This window comes from Ambystoma mexicanum, chromosome 2p (assembly GCF_040938575.1).
Source record: "Ambystoma mexicanum isolate Mex_15411 chromosome 2p, UKY_AmexF1_1, whole genome shotgun sequence".
Lineage (NCBI taxonomy): Eukaryota > Metazoa > Chordata > Amphibia > Caudata > Ambystomatidae > Ambystoma > Ambystoma mexicanum.
The window spans coordinates 1,209,975,908-1,209,997,492 of NC_090923.1; the positions used below are offsets into that span (position 1 = coordinate 1,209,975,908).

General features: G+C 45.9%; 1 protein-coding gene across 3 annotated transcripts in view; it reads left to right on the top strand.

Annotated features, from left to right (window-relative positions):
* TAFAZZIN (tafazzin, phospholipid-lysophospholipid transacylase) overlaps nucleotides 1-21,585 on the top strand; it is a 212,134-nt gene that overhangs the window by 9,990 nt on the left and 180,559 nt on the right. The window lies entirely within an intron of this gene.

The following is a 21,585-nucleotide window of genomic DNA, read 5'->3' on the forward strand; positions in this document are numbered from 1 at the left end:
CACAGGAGCCAATGATGACTTCTTTGATAGATGGCAACTTCCACAACTTTTGGCCATTAATTAATGGCCTTGAGACAAATCAAATATTGACTCAAACTAATTCTATCTCAGAAGAGGGTTGGTACAGACTTTTCTTGGATCTGGGTGGAAAGGGGGGGCAGCATTGGTGATTTGGTGGGCATCAGGTCCTATAAATGGGGTTTGAAATTCTCTTGATGTTATTGCAAGGCTAATTTCTTAGGGTAGTCCCTCTAGAGCTGCCGCCCCAAACCAACTCACTAATGTGACCCTCAAACAATATTGATCAGTGGTCTAAAGTCTTATCGATTACTATTTAATCATATTGTGAACACCAGGTCTTTTCCCCCTTTCGTGGAAAACATCATACGTTGTCCCTATTTATAAGAAGGGGGTCAAATTATCCCCATTGAGCTACCGACCTATTGCTCTGCTAGATACAGATTCTAAAATCATTGAAGCTATGGCGCTAAAGGACATTGAAGGTTGGAGTATGTGTAGGAACATTCTATCCGCCCAGCAGATGGGTTTTAGGAAAAACATGGGCACTGACTGCGGTAGTCTCTTGTTGAGTTCTTTGCAATGTTTAGCATGGAAGGATTAATCCCCTGCAATCTAAGTTGTCTCAATTGATTTATCACTTGCTTTTGACTTAGTAGACAGGAATACCTTATGGGCCAAATTATTGGCCATGTTGATACATCTACATGAGGGCTCGAAAATCCAGGTCAGGTTGAATAATGACGGGCTGTTGACTAAAACATTTTCCACTTGCAATGGCCTACGTCAAGGCTGTATACTTGCGCCCTGTTTATTTAATCTTTATGTTGCAGATGTTGGCATTGCGCTATCTAAAACCTCATTTGCACCGCCAAAGATAGGGAAGATAAAAATATTTTGGGAGGCCTATTCAGATGATTTTATATTGATTGACCATAGACCCATCGGCCTACAAAGTCTAATAGTTGCTTTTAATCAATATATAACTGAAAATAATTTGCGGTCAACCCACAGAAGATGTTTATTTTAAGGCTCAGTAAGCGAATAAGTCTGATTAGCTTTACTTGGTTTCTTAACAAAATGAACAGTGAAATCGAGTATGACTTATCTGGGGTTCCCAATTATTTCATTCCCTAAGAAATATTTTCTTAGGAATTATTTGATAGAAAAAGCACTTAAGTTAATTGCACAAATTAAAAAGATTGATGTCAAATATGGTACATTTTCCATTTTGCCAGTTCTAAACTTTTAAAGGTTATTCCTCATTTTTGTTATGGTTCAGAGTTCTTCCCTGTATGGCTTGTGATGGAATTAAATAAATATGAAGCTTTTATCTGGCACTCAGGTTTGTACAGTATACCCAAATGTGTGATATTTGCAGCAATTCCATATGAACTTGGGCTACAGTCTCTACGAAGTCTGGTAGAGTGGAATAGATTGAGTCTATACAGAAAATTGTACATCGGCCTGGGAGCGTGTCATTATTCGTTACTAAGTAAAGGTGTGAGGGAAGGGGCTATCCAGGAGGGATTTGTGTTTAATCTTCATTCTGAATGTTCAGGTCTATTAACCAAACTAGGAACTTCTCTGGAGACCCTTCTGCAAAACCCTCTTAAAGTAAAAAAGATGATTAAAAGTAATGATTGGGCGCACAAATGATGTTGTGTTAAGTTCACAGTGATATTCGCAGGTTATTTCTTTTCCAAAAACGTTGGGTTCTCTTGAGCCCTATTTGAAACGCTTCCCGAATAAGAATATGCGTAACAACTTTATGCGCTTTAGACTTAATGTTTTGCCAACTAAGGAAATCATAGCTATAAGAGGGGGCATGCGAGAAGCTTTGATTCACTGTAACTCTGCTGTTTCTAAAGAAACGCTTCTACATCTGTTGCTTTACTGTGCTGCCCTCAGACCGCAGCAGATCGCCTACTTTATTAGATTTGTTTGAAATCCTAGCTGGGTTTTTCTTGAACATTTGTGGAGGGACATTATGCACAGTAAATCAGTTTCTTTGAATCTGGCGGTGATAAGATGTATGTAAACTTTTTTAAGTGAATGTATAAAATGTGTTTTAATGTTTAAAGTACTTTAGGACTTATAGGGTAATTTATCAATTCGTGCACTTAGGACTATATATTTCCTTATTACTTTTGAAGTATCTTTATCCATTCTAGCTTAACTGAGATTGTAATATATGAAATATTGTCATAATGCAACTATTTATTCTGACCTGTAGCAATTGTAATTAACTCACGGTGGCAACAGTAAAGACAGACACAAGTGATCACGATTCAAGGGTGTTTATTTAAACAGTTTGCAGGTTGGAAAAACGCCTAATATAAACTTAAATCTAAGATGGGAGCAAGCTTCAGGGTCTCCCTTCCCCCTTTTGAGCACGGGATATGGTGGGACCTTTGAGCACAGCACGAGATGACAGTTCCGTACTCATCTTATCAGAGCCTCGATGGCCAAGTCTCTTTTTCACTAAAAAGTCTCTTGCCTTCGAGGGGTCAGACAATAATAAACCAAAACCAAAAAGTTCTTTTCACACAATATTTAGGGTGATAGTAGGTCGCCCGTGGGTCCGCCCTCTTCCGGGCGCAGACCCTTCTCGATTTTCAGCCTCCCTCTGCTGAGTTCACTATGGCTCTCGTTCGCTCATCTTCTCCTGTTACATTCACCAGTCTTTGGGTTATTTTTTTCACCCTTGGATCCCCCTCTGCCGGGCTCAGACCCCTTCTCGACTGTTTGCTTCTATCCAGTACACTGGTACCGGTGGCAATCACTAGCCTTAATGTCATTTTAAACAATTAACTGTTAACATCCTTCCATCTGGTTTATTCTTGCCACACATACAGTTCTTTCTCCTTTTCTGTCGAACGGGATTCGTTTCCCTTAGCTTTCAATGGTTTGCTGGTCAAAGACGTTCGATAGTACAGAGGCTTTTGCTAGACCCCTGTGTGACCACTGTAACCACTCCTTTGCGGCCCTTCTAAGGCCTTCTCGCTTTCACATATAGTTGGGATGATGGCTTCTCACCCCTGGATCCCCCTCTGCCAGGCTCAAATCCCTCTCAAGTGGTTGCAGCCCTCCACCGGGTTCACTTTCGATTGCATCATTAAAAAAATCTCACTTCTTTTGCCCAGTTCAACGTGGACATCCCTCTGCCGGGTTCACTTTTTGTCACCAGACTGTTTCTTGGGACGTTGGACTTCGCCCCTCTTTATTGGCATCCCTCCGGCGGGTTCACTCTTGCCATTTTCTCTCTCTCTTGATGTGGGATGCCCTTCGCTCACGTTTTCAATGATTTGTCAGTCAAAGACTTTCAACTGTACAGGGATTTAGCTTTGACCCTTTTATGACCACCTCGACCGTTCTTTTGCAGTCTTCCCACGGACTTCTGGTAATTAGCAGTTTCAACAAAAATGGGAGCAACCAGAGTCTCTCGAGTAAGTACCCATGTGGTGCTGGATCCCTCCACAGCTGGTCTTCTTCAGTTCTTATCGGTTCTCCCCTCGACTCACGGGCTGTGATGAACCGCTTGGCCTTTCAGAATATCTGGAGTCAAGGCCAGTACCACAGTAGCAGGTGCCTCCTTCAGTCCTGCTTTATCAGCGTAGGCACACTCTGTGTACCGTTGACATCTGCTGAAACAGACTGGAGCTATTCTCCGCGGTCTTGCAATTCTTTCTGCAGAGGTTTTGCGGGTCTGAGTCGATAGGGAGAGATGCGACCTTGCCCTTGTCAGCCTCTCGATATTCCCTGCCTTTCTCCTCCTCTTGAACTGCTGTGCTGCCTGGATAGCTGCGCGTCTTGCGGTCTGCCTTGCTAGTAGTGTGCTCTTGTACTCCACCTTTTATCCCTATGGGGAAGGGAAAAGGGCCGTCGGGGGTGTGCGAGTCTGGTGGATTGCCTGACCATGCCTGACCCCTCTATTGGGACATGCCAGGTAAACGGCTCTGGTGTTAGTCCTTTGTTTGTAGTGTGCGAAAGTGTTTGTGTTGGAAAGGGGGGGGGGCAGTGTTTTGGAATACCCTACATGGTAGGAGGGGGAAAAGGTGTTGGAAGAAGGGGGATACCGCATCTCACCTGTCTGTGTCCCACTTACACTCCCCAAGGACCCTCCCATCCAGGTGATCCTCCCTCATTGGTCCACCACCAGGAACTGGATCCAATAGCGATGTCCTGGCCACCTGGATGACAGACCCCCAGGCACTAGTCCGGGGGAGCACCTCAAGGCATAAAATAAGTGGTATTGCATCGCAATTTGCGAGACAGTACCTCCGATTTGCGCTTTATTTAATTAATTACGTCGCACTAACTGCGAAATGATTTTCAAGAGTGAGAATATCAAAGCTTCATTACTGTTCAAGTCTACACTTTGTGTGCAGGAGAGGCATCCGGGCTGAGCAGAGACATTAATGTATGTGCTGTCCTCTTGGAATGTGCATGGACAGAGGAGCTTTTGTCCAGAGGCCCGTGCCGGAATCAGCAGCTCGACTTGCATACTGCATTTGATGCCCAGTCATCGTGCGGGTAAGTAGGGGGAAATCCAATCCAAAGCATAGGTTGCCTAATTGTGTGGCTCTGGCGTAATGTACACCTTATTTAAGCAGCCTCTAAGGCGAGGCAGCACTGGGTCATGGTGGGGGAGATTGCTAGGGGCGCAGGGTTTTATTGTCCATACAGGCATTCGGCCTTGGGCTGAATTTCCAGGTCAGCAAGGGCACTTTTGCAATGATGTGTGCGCCGGATTTAAAAGCTCACATAGAACACTTTATTTATTTATTAGTATTTTTTTTTTTACTTGTTACTGTATTTTTGTTTTTTGGACCCAGACGCTGAGCTCCCTTAGGGCTTGGCATGAACATTACTATGGAGAGTTGCACTCAGGTGCTATCTGTGTTGCTTTGACAACGCTCGGGAGTCCTAATCGTAGCTGGACGAGAATACAAGCAGACCAATGTGGAAACCAGGCTCTTGATCAGTGGCCCTGCTTTAGCCACAAGATATATCTTTGTGCTGATCCGAGTGTGCCATAAATTGTACCTTGAAATGGCGTCGATCTGACCCTCTGAGCAACTTTCCACAATACCTAGGGCTTGCCTCCTAAATATCTCTTTAACACGCCTTGAGTGAGGGATCAGATAATGGTGTGAGAGCTACTGGGAAATGTCATATTATTGCAGAGTACATCTGCATGTAAACATTAGCTCCAGACATCTAACACATCTGTGAATACTTGAAAGAGAACTGATCACAAATACCCCAAACGTTTTAGTAAGTTTGACATGGAGAATAATAGCTTTTATCTAGGACTCAAAATGTGTCACAGTCTGACCTTAGCTGGACAGAGTGGGAACACTTTGAGCAACAACGCCTTTGCTGATTTCAAGGTAATCGCAAACGAAAAATGATTGCTGTGTCCTGCGATTCAAATGACCTTTAAAAGAAGGCCTTATGCCTGCAAGCTGTGTCAAGAGTGCGGGTTGTGTGCTAGCAAGTGGCTGGGCATATTTCCCTGCCCAATGCAGATAGTATTAAGTGCACACTGTCAGCCAAATCTGAGAGGCCGAGGGGGCTGGCTAATAGACCTCACGTTACACTGCTAATGGGTGCTGGTGATGGGGTCGGAGGAGTCAAGCTCTGCACAGAAAACCAGAGTCTGGCCTGTCGGACTCCACCCTCCTCCGAGCAGCACCCTGCTTCATAGCCAGCCTCATAAACAATCCTGCAAGAGCAGACGGGCCTGAGCCAGTACACCGAGGTTGATGTCTAGCCGTTTGTTTGTTTCTTCTCGCCCAGTGCCTCAATTCTTTACCACATGTCCCTATTTTGATGGTTTCACCCCTCTAACATTCTGATGAAATCACCCACTCTCTACCTCCTTCTTTTTATATCCTCCTCACTCCCTAGAGTCTAAAGCTTCATTGCTTCTGTGTTTTTCACCCAACAGAAGTGACAGAAAATAAAGTTTGAGTATGGCAAGTCTCATTGATACATGGGGACCACTTAATCGCTGTAGTTAAAAATGGACAATTAGTTTAAAACACAAGCCTGTGTGTCATCACTGCATTGGAAGATCATGTCTGATACAAAAACTAGAGAAGGCAGCTTGTGGACCCTGAGTATTTTCACCGTCCCTTTTTATTCTACGGGTGAAGCAGTCCTGCCTCTGAATTTTATATGGATTTGAATGTAGCAGAGTACCTACCCTCTTTCACTTGCCTTAAGGACTCCTAGAATTAGATAAAATACAGGACACGGATTTGTTTCATCAATAATTTAACATTCTTTCACAACCACGTTTCATGGGCCTCTTCAAGACTTCATACACCAATGCTTCACCCTGTTTAATCTCATAAATAGTTCCTAAACTAAGTCGATTTCGTAGTCCCTAAAAAGGAAGAACACACTTCAGCAGTGATAGCCAGTTACATGGGAATTTAAGTTGCCATGAGCCAGCCGAGCAACAAGTAACTTTGTGATCCTGTGTATTTGGAACAAGGAGCACACTTTATTTTAAAAATGTGAGGTCTTTTTTATGAGTAGTGTACAACTGATGACCTCCAATATTTGGATAGTGAAACACAGAGAAAGTAAAATGTTTTATTCATCATCATACTTAAGCAGTGAAGCTGCAACTTGTAACCAGTCTACACTTTATGCGCTATACTGTGCTTTTAGCCGTAGTTGTTAGTACACATGTGTGTTAAGGTTTGCTTCTCATGTGCTAACATTGTCCCTGTTTTCATTGGACATGAAAGTGCACCTCAAAAAACAAAGCAACCAATTTAAGACCGGATATTGGGGTCTTGGGTGGACATGGAGTCGACCTGCAGGCCGGCCAGTCTTATTCTCCAGTCGAGTTTAAAAAAAACTTTTAAAATAGTCGCCATAGACCACAGAGAATGTCTCTGTGCTCAGCAGTGCCACAAAAGGACTTCTAAACCCATACGCATCGTAGCTGAGTCACCAGGTAATTAATTGATTGGGGCTCGCAATGAAAAACCTTGCTCGGAATCTGCTTTCAAAGGCAAGCGTTATAACATTATAATGAAACCTAGAAAGAAAAACATAGTTGGCCCTTCTTGGGCTCTAACGTGTTCTCTAGTAAACTGTGAGCAAATGGCTCACTGTGTTAGGTGTTTGCCGCTGAGGTATCTGTCCTGCAGATGAACATGAGCTGTGCAGATGTGGCTGACTTGGGACCAGCACTTTGTTTTACTAATGTGTAGCAGGAAAATGCTGTAGAAAGTCTCAGACACTTTTAGTTATGCTAATGTATTTGCTTTTCCGTAAGACCGCCATTATTAGCTTGACCGGGAATAGCGGTGATTACATGCAAAGAGGCATCCCTAAATCATAGGACCAGCCCTGCACTCTGATGGTACTGCCCACTGAAATGTGTCACCCACGAGGTTGTGTTGCAAGTAACTGCTCGTCCCATTGAAAATAGTGATATTAAAATTGCTAATCAAAAATATTTATTTAGCAATTTCGACCACACACACACACACACACACACACACCCCCCCCCCCCCCAGCTTCAACCAGAGGCAAGCATCAGGCGGTAACAAATCCAGGTAGTGCCGGAGCATTGCTTACCTAGGTAGTATTGGAATAAGCAGTGGGGGCCAACACTGTTAATCAGTGTGGTTGCTAAGTAGCCTGCTAGCAACCACATAACTGTGCCTGTGCGCAATTATTAAATTAAAAATAATTATGCTGTGTGCCCACAGGAATGGTCCCACAGGAGTTAAGGGGGCTGAACTGGACATGAAGGAAGACCTATGGGTGGTACCAAACCCTCATAGTTCTTCTCCCTGATACCACCACTGGTTAGAAGGGATGCAGACATCCCCAGTTCACAAACCGGAGTGATGTCACTTTTGCTGCGGTAGATGGCTATCCAGGATTGGAGATTCACTATGTTTCAATAGTGCAGGTCCTCCTTTAAATGGTGGGCTGAATGGATGTGTGAAAATTGGGAGAGGGGCTGGTGGCTTTCAGTAGTCAACCACTGAAGTCCAGTGTCTTAAGAGACAGAGGGGCGCTGGAGGACTGCTGCTGCAACCACCATTGGCCTATCTGTTCTGCTTCTTTGTGTCTGATGACACTTTGAAGGGTCTCTCCAGCTGCATCTCCTGCACCTGCGAGTCCCTCCACCGTTGTGGAAGTAGAAGCAGCTGTTCTTCATACTCTTCAACCAAGTCCAACCTGGTAATTCTTTGGAACTGTGAGGCAGCGAAAGATTGAAACCACAGACTCCTTGGACCCAGCTATCGCAGTGTACCCCAGAAGACAACTCTGCACCCACGACCCCTGTACCTCCCAGTTAAAGCAGTTTTCCCCAGTGGTACTAATTTACCTGTGGTTGTTGTTTCACTTAATGTCCGACAGGTTGGGGCTCTTGCCTGTTTTCCTACCCCTCTGCCTCCCATACATTTTAATGGGCATACAGTTCTAAATTTGCAGTTACCTTTTTCTGACTTTTGGTGGTGGTACCTGATCCTGGGCATCTTGTCTCGGGTCCCCCGGATGCCAGCGGATGTGTAGATGTGCTTTCCCTTTACATTTTATTTTGTAAACCTAAATCCATATCCTATGACTTTTCACTATACAAAGATTAACTGTTGGATTGGCCCTCGATACCCCAATTGGGAGAACTTTGAATGCCTTTAAAACTCCCTGCTATCCTGTCACATGCAAGGTCATTGAAGGCTCCATCTTATCACTGATCATCTTTACGCTCCTAAGTGATCTCCTCCCTGTGACATCTCCATGCATCAATGAGCAGATGAGCCTCATCTATATCTAAAGGTCAGTTGCATGGATAACCTCTCGCAGCTAAAATACTGCATTACGCTCATTCAGTCCTGGATGAAAAACTCTCATCAATAAACTCAATCACACCAAAACAGAGTCTCTGATCTTCAGACGTCCTACCAGACAAAAACCCATCTATTTGTGGCTAGCAGACATTGACTAGGGCGGGTTCTTGTCAAAACTAGTCCTACATGCAAAATCACTAGGCTTCACTATTAACTGTGAACTCTTTGGCAAAAATCATATCCTCAATAACGCCCCGACAAGCTGGTCCAATCTTACATTGCTGTGCACAATCAAACTTTTTCCACCATCCTCTGTTTTCTAGACTGCTGCAGGGCTCGAAATTAAGATCGAAGAAGTAGGAGCTAAAAGCAGCTTCTGGGTATCCAGCATTATCCAGTGACCTGGAGTTACCACGGGGAAACAAGCTAGTATATAGCGTTCTACAAATCTAACTTCCACGTAAAATGGAAACATATTATTGTGTCCATTGTTTATGAGCCTTTATGCTTTAAATATCGTATTCATGTGTTGTAATGTTTATTTATAGATTGTTCTTAATAGACAGAGTTGTATGTTTGTATATCAGTACACATGATCTTCCCCATCCTGAGGGGTTACTCTGGCTGCCATTATCAGCTGCGATTAATCAAGACCACCTTTATCGCATATAAGGTTGTGTTCACCCTGGTGCCTGGCGTACCTAGCAGAACCCTGATCCCCTCTGGAGGCTAGTGCAATTCCGTATGCATCAGTAATGCAAGATTGAAAATAAAAAAAAAGTCAGAAAATTAAGCCTTCACCTTTTACGTGCCAGCATGTTTTTTTTTTGTTTGTTTATTTATATAGCGCTCCACACCCAGAGGTATCTAGGCGCGTTACAGGTTCATTAAAGGTTACAGGTAATATAAGATAATGTCACGACGCGCTCCCTTCGCTCCCGTTCCCACCACTTGGGGGCATGGTTTGGGGTATATTCCCTACTGGACCTTTCCTCCGAACCTTATGCTACGGTGCTGTGATGAATTGGGAGCGCTAAATCCCTATTTTCCAAGCTACTTCCCTTCCGGATCCATTCCAGGTTTTTGGCAGCCAGCATGCTTCTTTAACCAAATGACTATGCTTCCCAGAATGCCTGGCCCACTGCTCCGCCTCCACCCTTGCAGGACAAGGTTGGGTGGAGGATAGGCAACAGCTGTGGCTGCAGGTGCAGCAATCAGCACACCTGAGGCGTGTGCTCGTTAAGCAGCTTTAAAAGCCTCAGTCTTACTTCAGTCCAGCGCTGGTCATCGTTTGCAGTGTTCCTGTTGTGACTAGTCCCTTGTTCCTTGCCTTTGTACCTAGTTCCTGTTTTCTTGTTCCTCCGCCCTGAATCTCGGATTCATGCGCTAATTGATTTCTGCTCCCTTGATTCCCTTTTTGTCTTCCTCTGTTTGCAGGCAGCATTTCTCAGTACTTTCCCCTTTTAGATGCAGCCCAGTTTGTCTGTGTTCTATATTTCTTTGACTCTGTCCTTTGCTGCTGTAAACCCGTATGCCTTAGCCTTCCTCTTAGATTAGCTTCCTGTCTTTTCCTTGGAGGGGTAGGGAGAAGTTTGCATTGGTTATTTCGTTTTTTCCCTGCTCCTGATCCTTACTTTCTATTGGGATCCATTCCATGTTTTCCATTGCACTTCTGCATTTATTTCCCATTTGATTATTAGGTGTGGTGTGCGGTTGTAGCTAGCTCCTGTGTGAATGCTTGTTTTCCTCACTAATTTGTAATCACTATTCCAACTAGGTATTTAGTTTTCCTCCCATTGCTGTTCTAGCCTTTCTGGGTCCCAGTTTCATCAACAGGATTCGTGGGCTAGCTGACATTCAAGAGGTTTATCTCGTCCTCGTGAGTACAGTTCTTTAGTTCCCTTATTTAATACCATCAAGAGTGTTAGTTCACAGATCCTGTCATTGCTTGCCCTCCACGTGGGTTTAGCGCTGTCAGTACCTGTAACAGCAATTGGGGGTAAGGCGCTTGCCGACTTTCCTCGAGGTCAGGTGCTTACCCCACATCCCTTTTCAAATATTGGGTTTGTTGTCACACTCTATTTGCACTCCTGGGTTCTAGCATACATGAGTTGTTGTTCCTGTGTGCACGTAGTTATATTCGAAGCTATTCACTGTGTGATATAGTGCACATTTCCCTTGCCATATTCGCTGCCTTTGTACTCGCCTGACTAATCCTGACAGAATGACCAGCCCAAAATTCCCATTGAATATGGCAAGTTTAAGAAAGAAAGGCAGCAAGGCCTCTAACAAGTTTGTACAGAAACGCTTCCCCTACATTTACCTGTGACAATCAAATCACTAGTCCTGACTTAAATGAACTCCTTGTCACGAATGGACATTTACGTGCAAAGTATTTTTCCCATAGGATGGCACATCCTACATTGCCTGATCCTGTCTTGTGTTTTGATCCCGATTCTATGTCAGCACAAGCCTTAGCCGCAGAAAACAACACACTGTTAGACTTATTATACAAGAGTACCTCTGTTGTTGAACCCCATGATTCCAGTTGTGCTTCACCTCAGATTGAACAGTTTCATGATACAAACATAAAGAATGGAGGGGTTCCTTGCATAACTTGTTTTCTACCCTCAGTCTACAGCATACTCCTTTACACAGGTACATACTGTAGTCCCTAATGCCAAGAGGTCTAATTTCAATAGTTTGCTTAAGGGAAACACAGACCAGGTTGGTAAGAGAAACTATAAATCACAGAACCTGCAAGCAGTAGAGGACAATGTACAATCGGTGCACATCCAGATTGCTAGTGCAGGATCCAGCCCTGATGCCACTATGCCTCCCCCTGTTACTACTGATAGTGATGTACAGTTAATGCAGGGCATGCTAAGAGCTAAGCTTGAGGAGTTAAGACAAGAATTCGTTTCTTTACAAGAGGAGAATAAAAACTTGCACTCTTTACTGAATACACCTCAGACTTTTATCTGTTGATTTTGAGGAAGTGAACACTGATCAGCCCCTGAGTGCAGAGACTTTGGTAAACTATGATAGTTGTCAATATGTTAGATCTATTGGGAGTGAAGGTCTTTTGTCTAGCACAGCGCTTAATCTGGGCACCGTTTCTAACAATTGTTCTGCTGTTTGTCAGGGATTGCAGTTAGCTGAAGATTTACAAGCCACTCCTTTACCTAAAATTTCCTGTGTAGCAGTTTGTCATAATTCTGAGCTAGCACACCTACAAGCTTCTGATTTCCAAACACAATCCACAATGGTGGCATACACAGATTCAGTCACTACAGTAGGCTTAGGCCCTGCTCTTGATACAGCTGCTGAGACTGAAGTAGATGTTAAAGCTGATGTGGAAAACGATGTTACCTCTGGGTTCATTCTTCCTTCTGCCAATTCTGATCAATACGAACAGTCTTAGACAGTACAGATTTCATGTTCTGATGGACTCATTCCACAGTATACAGAACCAAAAAACCGGCAGGCGATTCCTGAACTGTTGATTGATAATCTGCCTCTTTCAGAAGCTAAAACAGAGGAATGGACAATTGACGAAATCCTGATTAACAGAGACTTTACTATGGTGATTCCACTGGTTGATTTTGACTTCTACAAAGAAAGAGACTCTGTGTCACCCACTAAAGAAAGGGACTGCAAGGGTACAGCTCAGTCTTTGGTTACTGGTGCCAAGGAGTCTACTGCCCTAAAGGTGCCCTCCATTCCTGAGCCACCAATGTGTCTGTCATCTTCTGAGACTTCTGTCTGTCCTCCTACAACCATTGACTCTTCTATGATCCAATCCACAGCCCTGCAGTCATCTTTGGCACACGTGTCCTCAACCGATGAACCGCTGCCATGTCTGCCATTTAATCAAGAGCCAGTCCCAAAGACCTGGACATGTTTGTATCCAGCAACCGAGATTGCTTCAGCTTGCATGCCTTTAGCCTCAAGGTTTCCCCAGGCCTGCCGGTCTTCAGCTACAGTGACTCATCCTGCAGATCATCCTTCAGCTTTAGAGCCTCCGGTAGTCCATCAAAAGTGCATGTCTTCAGTCCCGGAGTATACTGAGTATTTGCCTTCAGTTCATGAAACGCCTGTATCCTGCTTAGCCTCGCTGCCAATATCAGAGGTATACCTGTCTACACCATCAGATCCTGCTGTATTTTCTTCTGCTCCAGCGATTCCTCCTGAATCCCAACCATTTACTGTCGATGAACGTCTAGCTTGCCTTTCTTTTGCTTCCGGAGGAGCACCAGAATGCCTGCCTATTCCACAAGACGATTCTCCCAACTGCTTCACTTTAGCATCAGAGCCTCCTAAAAATGCAGCATCAGAGTTTGAGACTTTTGCCAGCTCCCGCTTCAGAGTCATCAAGCTGGACCAAGTGGTGAGTCAGAACCACTCACCTGGGTGTGCACAGGGGGTGGTGCAGACCGGCGTATTACCTACAGGACTTGTGCAACAGAATTCCGCCAAGAAGCACCAGTTGGGTGCTAGTAGCCAAAGGAAGGGAATGACTGCTGCAGTTCAAAATGTGTCTGTTATTGCTCCTTCTGCGAGTGTGCCTGAAATACCAAGTACTGCGTCTATCACTCCTATCAGTATGCCAAACGTCCCTGCTGTTGTATCCCACGTGCAACAAGGTGGTTACACGACTGTCACCAGGAGTACCAGCCTTGTACGACCCCTTGGACTTTCAGGTCTCCAAGGCTTAGAACATGTGCAGTCAAACCTTAGTCACTTTCAACCACAAGCCTTTTCCCAGATGGATGACAGAAGAAAATCTGAACCTCTACCTCAGCCGCCACCTTCTCTAATGGCTGAACATAAACCTTTCCTGAAGCCAGCAATTTCCTCACCTCCCGCATGTCCACTCTCGGCAGAAAGGCTAACAGGGCTTCTACCATTGTCTAAGGCATTTTGCACCAGCCTGCCTCCCTCCTCAAAGACTTATAAGGGTCCACTCCCAGTGACTGAGCTTCCTGGACCTTCCAACTCTGCTTCAGGTCCTGCAAGTCCTTCATGCCTTTCTTCGAACCATGAGTCTCTTCCTCACCAGATGCCACCGTTTCCATCAGTACCACCTCCAAAGACAAAGCACTCCTATCATGGAAGTCCATCTGCCTTTGCCCACAGGCCACCATTTCCATCAGTGCCACCTCCAAAGAAAAAGCACTCCCATCATGGAAAGAAGATGTCTCGTGCGGGTGGCGGGCACCCGAAGACGGCCGTAGGAGGGGGTATACTGTCACAACTCGCTCCCGTTCCCACCACTTGGGGGCATGGTTTGGGGTATATTCCCCACTGGACCTTTCCTCCGAACCTTATGCTACGGTGCTGTGATGAATTGGGAGCGCTAAATCCCTATTTTCCAAGCTACTTCCCTTCCGGATCCATTCCAGGTTTTTGGCAGCCAGCATGCTTCTTTAACCAAATGACTATGCTTCCCAGAATGCCTGGCCCACTGCTCCACCTCCACCCTTGCAGGACAAGGTTGGGTGGAGGATAGGCAACAGCTGTGGCTGCAGGTGCAGCAATCAGCACACCTGAGGCGTGTGCTCGTTAAGCAGCTTTAAAAGCCTCAGTCTTACTTCAGTCCAGCGCTGGTCATCGTTTGCAGTGTTCCTGTTGTGACTAGTCCCTTGTTCCTTGTTCCTTGCCTTTGTACTTAGTTCCTAGTTCCTGTTTTCTTGTTCCTCCGCCCTGAATCTCAGATTCATGCGCTAATTGATTTCTGCTCCCTTGATTCCCTTTTTGTCTTCCTCTGTTTGCAGGCAGCATTTCTCAGTACTTTCCCCTTTTAGATGCAGCCCAGTTTGTCTGTGTTCTATATTTCTTTGACTCTGTCCTTTGCTGCTGTAAACCCGTATGCCTTAGCCTTCCTCTTAGATTAGCTTCCTGTCTTTTCCTTGGAGGGGTAGGGAGAAGTTTGCATTGGTTATTTCGTTTTTTCCCTGCTCCTGATCCTTACTTTCTATTGGGATCCATTCCATGTTTTCCATTGCACTTCTGCATTTATTTCCCATTTGATTATTAGGTGTGGTGTGCGGTTGTAGCTAGCTCCTGTGTGAATGCTTATGTTTTCCTCACTAATTTGTAATCACTATTCCAACTTAGGTATTTAGTTTTCCTCCCATTGCTGTTCTAGCCTTTCTGGGTCCCAGTTTCATCAACAGGATTCGTGGGCTAGCTGACATTCAAGAGGTTTATCTCGTCCTCGTGAGTACAGTTCTTTAGTTCCCTTATTTAATACCATCAAGAGTGTTAGTTCACAGATCCTGTCATTGCTTGCCCTCCACGTGGGTTTAGCGCTGTCAGTACCTGTAACAGCAATTGGGGGTAAGGCGCTTGCCGACTTTCCTCGCGGTCAGGTGCTTACCCCACATCCCTTTTCATATATTGGGTTTGTTGTCACACTCTATTTGCACTCCTGGGTTCTAGCGTACATGAGTCGTTGTTCCTGTGTGCACGTAGTTTAATTCGAAGCTATTCACTGTGTGATTTAGTGCACATTTCCCTTGCCATATTCGCTGCCTTTGTACTCGCCTGACTAATCCTGACAGATAATTACATGAGGACTAGTTGCAAGAAATTATTTACACAGTGAGATGGACATAGTTGATACACCATCCCATCTCCCATCCACACAGATCCTTAAATTGTTCTAAACGCCATGGAACATCGATCAGGCTGCCATGCTTTTGTCTTCCCAGTGGCCTGGCCCCGCTTTACTCTCTTGTTTTCTTGCAGCAACTGTAAAGCGTACCGTTGCTTCCTAGCTTTGCTTGTGCTGTAGAGGTACCTTTTTATATGCACATAAGAGCAACATGAAAAAGGAAAGACAGGGTGAGAAAACGGATATGTGGTGAATTGCATTGTTGTAAACTTTGGAAACAGAAGGTCTGGATCCAAATCGACCCATATCTGTTTTTCTAAAATGGTTCGATCTGGGGAAGAGCGTTTTATCTTTACTTACGTCCTCTGCTGAAAGAGTTTGTTTTTGTGAGTTAAAAATCAAATCCACTCAGTAGCTATGAGCAGGCAACTATACCCTCTTCATATACCCTGCCGTTGCCATCTGCCACTGTCTAGGAACTGGGACGGACACACACATAGTGAGCCAAGCTACCTGCCCTTTGCTTATTTGATTTAAACGCCTGTGATTTTAGGCTCGGGGGATGCTCTCTTCAGGAGCCAGACTGTTGCAAGGCTTGAGACTAAACTGGCACTCAAAGAGAAGTCGGAAAATGGGTCCTCTCTTGCTATGCCCCAGCCGACTGAAACACCATCCCAACCGCCCCATGCTCTTGCAGTTCAGTAAGGAATTCAAGACCCTGCTTTTCAGGGATATCCTTGGGGTCCCTTAGGACCTGATATTCCTAGGTATAGCCCAACCCTGTAGTATGGGATATACGCTCTACTGTAACTTCCCTCAAGGGCTCTTTTCAGCAACCTCTGACAACCCCAATATACTTGTACAGTGTTCTCGCTTTATAGCTGGGTTCACACTTTATGAACCTGAAATGCAGACAGATCCATCATGAACTGTGTTGCCTGATGGCAGTTCATCATTCCTGGGTCTTCATGAAGGATCTACTTGTTTCCATTCTTGTATGTGTGTTTTGCATGAATTTGGGGGCGTGTTAGATTGATCAACTGAAGCACATATAGATAGATAGTTTGGGACAATAACTGTCCTTCTGAAGAGTATTAATCCCCCATTCCTCCAAGGTACCGTGGCCTTGCAGGAAGGTGAATCTTCCTGCGTTCCTTTGTGTCTGTGTGTTTATTTATTTTATGTTTCCCCTTTCCCCTGTTTGGTCGTCCCTCCAATCCCCTCTCCCTGTCCTCTCTCCACCCGCTTCCCATCCTGCCCAGCACCTCCCATTGGCCCGTTGGGCCCTCTTAAGGAACCCTTCCTGGGCAGCCCTCTGCCCGGTAGCCCCTGCGGCTAAGGGCTCCTAGGCAAAGAGCAGCTCCCTTTTAGGCAGCTCCTGGTGTCTGCAGGGGACGCCAGTTGCCAGTCAACTTCCTGGGCAGTCCCGCAGACCCCCCTGCTCACCCCTTCCACCTAGCAAACTCTCTACTTAGGTGTGTTTCTGTCGCCAGTTTTTTTAAAACTGCACTGTCCGTATTTCAATTTGCATTTACTTAGGCCTTTCTCCCTCTTTTCAGGTTTCTCAAACTTGGGTGTGTTTTTTTCGCCTGTCTTTTAAAATTTGCATTGATAGTTCCTACATTCTGAGTATTGTCTTCCTCTCCAATTGCTTCAACTGGCTTGCCTCTCGCTGTCTTGTCTGCTTGCACCCTGTCCTGTGTCCTTCCCTAGTGTTCCCCCCTCGCTCCTCCCTCTCTCTCCTCTCCCCTTCTACTATATGGTGCTCTGTCTCTCCTATCTTTTCTTACTGCTTCTCTATTAACTATCCTGCCCTCCTCCTTAAATCTGGTAGGAAGAAGTTTAAAAAGGACATCCTGGTCTCCAACCCAGGCCTCCCTATCTCTGACACCTATACCATTGCCTTCTCCATGGAAACGTTCACAGACATCCTCTTTGTTGTTCCCTATCCTCACCTGTGGACCCTACATATGGTCTCTGTGCTCTCTCCTTTCTCCTCTTCTCCCATTAATGGTGGCACCCGGTGGGATGCCCTCCTGGCCTCTTTCCACTCCTCTAAGGTCATCATTAATGTCTATGTGAATGGCGCGTCCTGGTCCAAGGCCCTCAGGCCAACCTTCACCTCTTCGATAGACGCTTCCCACGCCTCATCAATTTCCTTTCTTCTCCTGCTGTCCCCTCTCCTTCTCTCTCTGCCCCCCTCGCACTCCCTCTCCTGCCTCCTCCTGAGCTACCTTGCCCCCTCCTTCCCTCTCTGCTCCCCCTCCGGCTCCTTCTACACCTCCGCAGGGCATACCTCCGATTTGTACACCTCCCCAGAAGTCCTTGAAGGATGGCAACCTTCTCCATATTGCCACTCTTAACTCTCGCTCAGCTATCAAACACTCCTCTGACATCTGCCGCCTTCTGGAGGAACTGGACCTCGATGTCCTTGGTCTCACAGAGACATGGTTCACGGCCAGCTCTGTCACTAGCTTTGACACGCTCCTCCCTGATGGCTACAAGATCCTCTCCGCGCCCAGGCCCAACCGCTCCGGTGGGGGTGTAGCCCTCATTTTCCCCAAATGGGCTCCTGCCTCTGTCATTCCCACGCAGGCCTACTCCTTTGAATGACTTGTCTGCAGGCTCTCTCTCTCCCCTAGCCATTCCCTTAGTATGGCTACTATCTATCGGCCACCTGGTCAGATCTCCTTCCTTTCTGAGTGGGCGGACCTCTCCTCCCCACTCCTGGTCTCAACCTCTCAACTCCTCCTTCTTGGAGACTTTAACATCCACCTGGATGCCTGCTGTCCTCCCTCTGGACTCTTTTGCGACCTCTGCGACACAGCCCTTTCCTTGCTCCACTCTGCTATATCAGATGCACTGGATATTCTTGCCCCTGTCATGAGAATCCGCCTGAAACCCAAAGCCAAGTGCAACTGCTGGTACGACTCAGACCTCGTCACCCTTAAACGCAAGTGCAAGGTGGCTGAGAGGAAATGGCTTGCTTCACGTACATCCTCTGACAAACTGGCCTGCCGCCTGCTCCAAAGGCAATACCGCCTCTCTGTCATCACCAAGAAGAGAGCTCTCATCCAAGCCTGTGTCTTCGCGGCATCTATCGACTCAGCTGAACTCTTTTAAAATCTGCAAGGAACTGGCCAAATCCCACTGCAGTTTCTACCTCTCCTGTCCCTTCCCAGGCCCTCTGCATGGCACTGGCTTCTCACTTCATCTCCAAAACTCAGAACACCCTGTCCTCACTCTCCTCCCTCCTCTACTCACTGCTCTTCCTCTGGCCCTTCTGCAGCCACCTCTCCTCCATCCTTCTCTGCCTTTCCCATGTTCTCTGCAGATGATGTTTCAAGACAAGTCCGATCTATGAAAGTCTCGTCAAAACAGGTTCACCCCTGTTCATCCAAAACCATCAAGGACCACATTGACTCGCTGGCTCCTTCCCTGGCCGACTTCTGCAACCACTCCTTCGGCACTGCAGTCTTCCCATCCCCCCTGAAGCACTCCCTTGTGCACCCTCTTCTTAAGAAACCCTCTGCCGACCCCTCCTGCCCGGCTAACTATCGCCCAATCTCCATCACTCACTTCCTGGGCAAACTCCTAGAAAAATTGGCCATCTCTCAGCTTAATCATCCGTGAAGACCTGCTCTCCAACTGGATTCTAACACCCCCTGTGTCCTCATCTTCCTTGATCTCTCTTCTGCCTTTGACACTGTCAACCATGCCATCCTGCTAAAATGTCTCCGTGATAACCTTGGTATCACTGGTCAGGCCCTGGCTTGGCTGACATCTTTCCTGTCTGACCGACCTTCCCAGGTCCAACTTGAGCCCTTCCTCTCTATCTTTTTCTCTACCTGTGGTGTCCCCCGGGGGTCTAACCTCTCTCCCAGGCTATTCAACCTATATCTGACACTTCTTGCCCACCGCATTGCCGCACTCTGCCTTAACTCACAGTGCTATGCGGACGACACCCAGCTCATTTTCAGGCTACCTTCGGCCACCTCTTCTCCGTCTCTCATCTCTGACTATCCAGGAGTGGTGTGCTGCCAATGACCTCTGTCTTAATGCCAGTAAGACTGAGATTCTCCTCAAAGGCACACCCGCTCCCTCCTTTCCTGTCGCTCTCTGGCTGTGCTCTCTTGGCCCTCCTCCTGTTGCAACCAATGAGGCTAAAAACCACAGGGTAATCTTTGATTCCACACTCTCCTCTCCTCTCTGACGTCTCTCAGAAGTCACACTACCAGCTGCACCTCCACAGAAGTATTCTACCTTTCCTCTGCTTCCCCCAGAAGCTCGCTGTCTCCAGAGCTCTGGCTCTCTCTAGGCTGGACTACTGCAACAGCCTCTTTCTAAATCTGCCTTCCTCTACTCTCTGCCCTCTGCAACTCATCCAGAACAGGACTGCGAGACTTGTCCTTGGCCTCAAGCCCTGGGATCGTATCTCTCCAGGACTGAAATCTCTTCACTGGCTCCCAGTGGCTGCGAGGATCAAGTTCAAAACCCTCTGCATTTTCCACAAGGCCTTCTGGGACTGGATCTTTAATACCTTCAACTCTCTCTTACTAAATATCTTCCTTCTCGAGCTCTTCTCTCATCTGCCTCCAACTCCCTCAGGGTCAGTTGCTTCTCCAAGCAACGAGTTGGTGGTAGATCTCTTTCTTCGGCTTGGGCTTCCCTCTGGAACAGCCTCCCTGCCTCCCTTTAACTTGAGGAGAACCATCTCCGGTTCCGGAAGCACCTCAAAACCTTTCTCTTTGCTTCTGCCTTTTCTCCTCCTCTCCCCTGTTAACCTCCTGGCTGAAACGGAATCTGCAATGGTTACCTGGCCACCCACTGATCCTGGGCCCAGGTCCCTCCCCCGCCAATCACACACACCTGTACTGCCTGCCTTGCTTCCCCCGCACTTGGGGACTGTTTCTGTATCCCTTCAGTCCCATTACCAGCACTTGACACCTGATGTCTGCACTTACCTCTGCACTTGCCCTCTGCTGGCAGTTAATTTTACTTATTTTTATTATTCTATTCCCATGTACTGCACTGTCCCTTTCCCCCTCCATCCCCCCGCACTTTCCCCTTTCCCCATCCCATGCGCGATCTGAATGACACCTGGCCTAGTTTGATCGGTGTCTGTCCTCCCCTTGTTCCCCCTCGCTTACCTCGTCACGCCTTGAAACACTTGCGTATAGGCGTGTTATAAATGCCATATATCATATCATATAGTACTATTCGATCTCTAGGGATTGCAACGTCCATCTGGATGTGTCTTGAGTTGTACTGATCTAACGCAAAATGCAGATCTTTTCAGAAAAGTATATTGCATAAAGATCTGCGAATCAGTGCAGTTTTGTTTGGTAAATATGCCTCTTCTGCTTTTCTAGGTTTCACAAATTTATTTTGTATTGATCGCATTTTACATTTTTTAAAATACATTTTTGAAGAATTTTCTCTGATGTGCAAAGGTGAATACCATTGTCTTCCTTGCCTGTATATTTACTTTGTGGTGGCAATTTGCAAAGAAATGTATGTGACTTTTTTGAGAGTCAAAAGAATGTTTAGGATTTGTTGACCTCATTTAAAGCAGCCTTTACATATATTTGTACCCCCTAAATTGCAACTTCCTCATTGTCAGGGATCTTTGTCTTGTGCCGGGTATAGGAAGTTCAACCAATATTTTTAGTTTACATTTATATATATGTTATCCATTATATTTTGTTATGATTGACCTGCATCATAGCAAGGAAGATGCATCTTGTAGAGTCAGGATTTCATAGTGAAGTTAATCAAGTTATGTACGCATATATTGTTGCCATATACTCTCAAGATGCAATAATGTATTAATGATATGCAGAAAGTTAGGAAGACTAGGGGTTTTTTAGCTGGCCTCTCCATTCCGGCTGTGTCACAGTGCTTTCATAGACAATACACTTTGGGGCAAGCTACAATGAAGACTCGAGATATGTATTATTGGTCATAGAAGCAACCATTGGTGCAACCACTGTTTTGTGGTTTTTATTTGCACATACCAAAATCCTAAATATTTACTAAAGTATTCTATGCCTCTGCTTATTTACAGGTTTTCAGATGGTAAATCATTTATCGGTATTCAAGTGATAAACCATC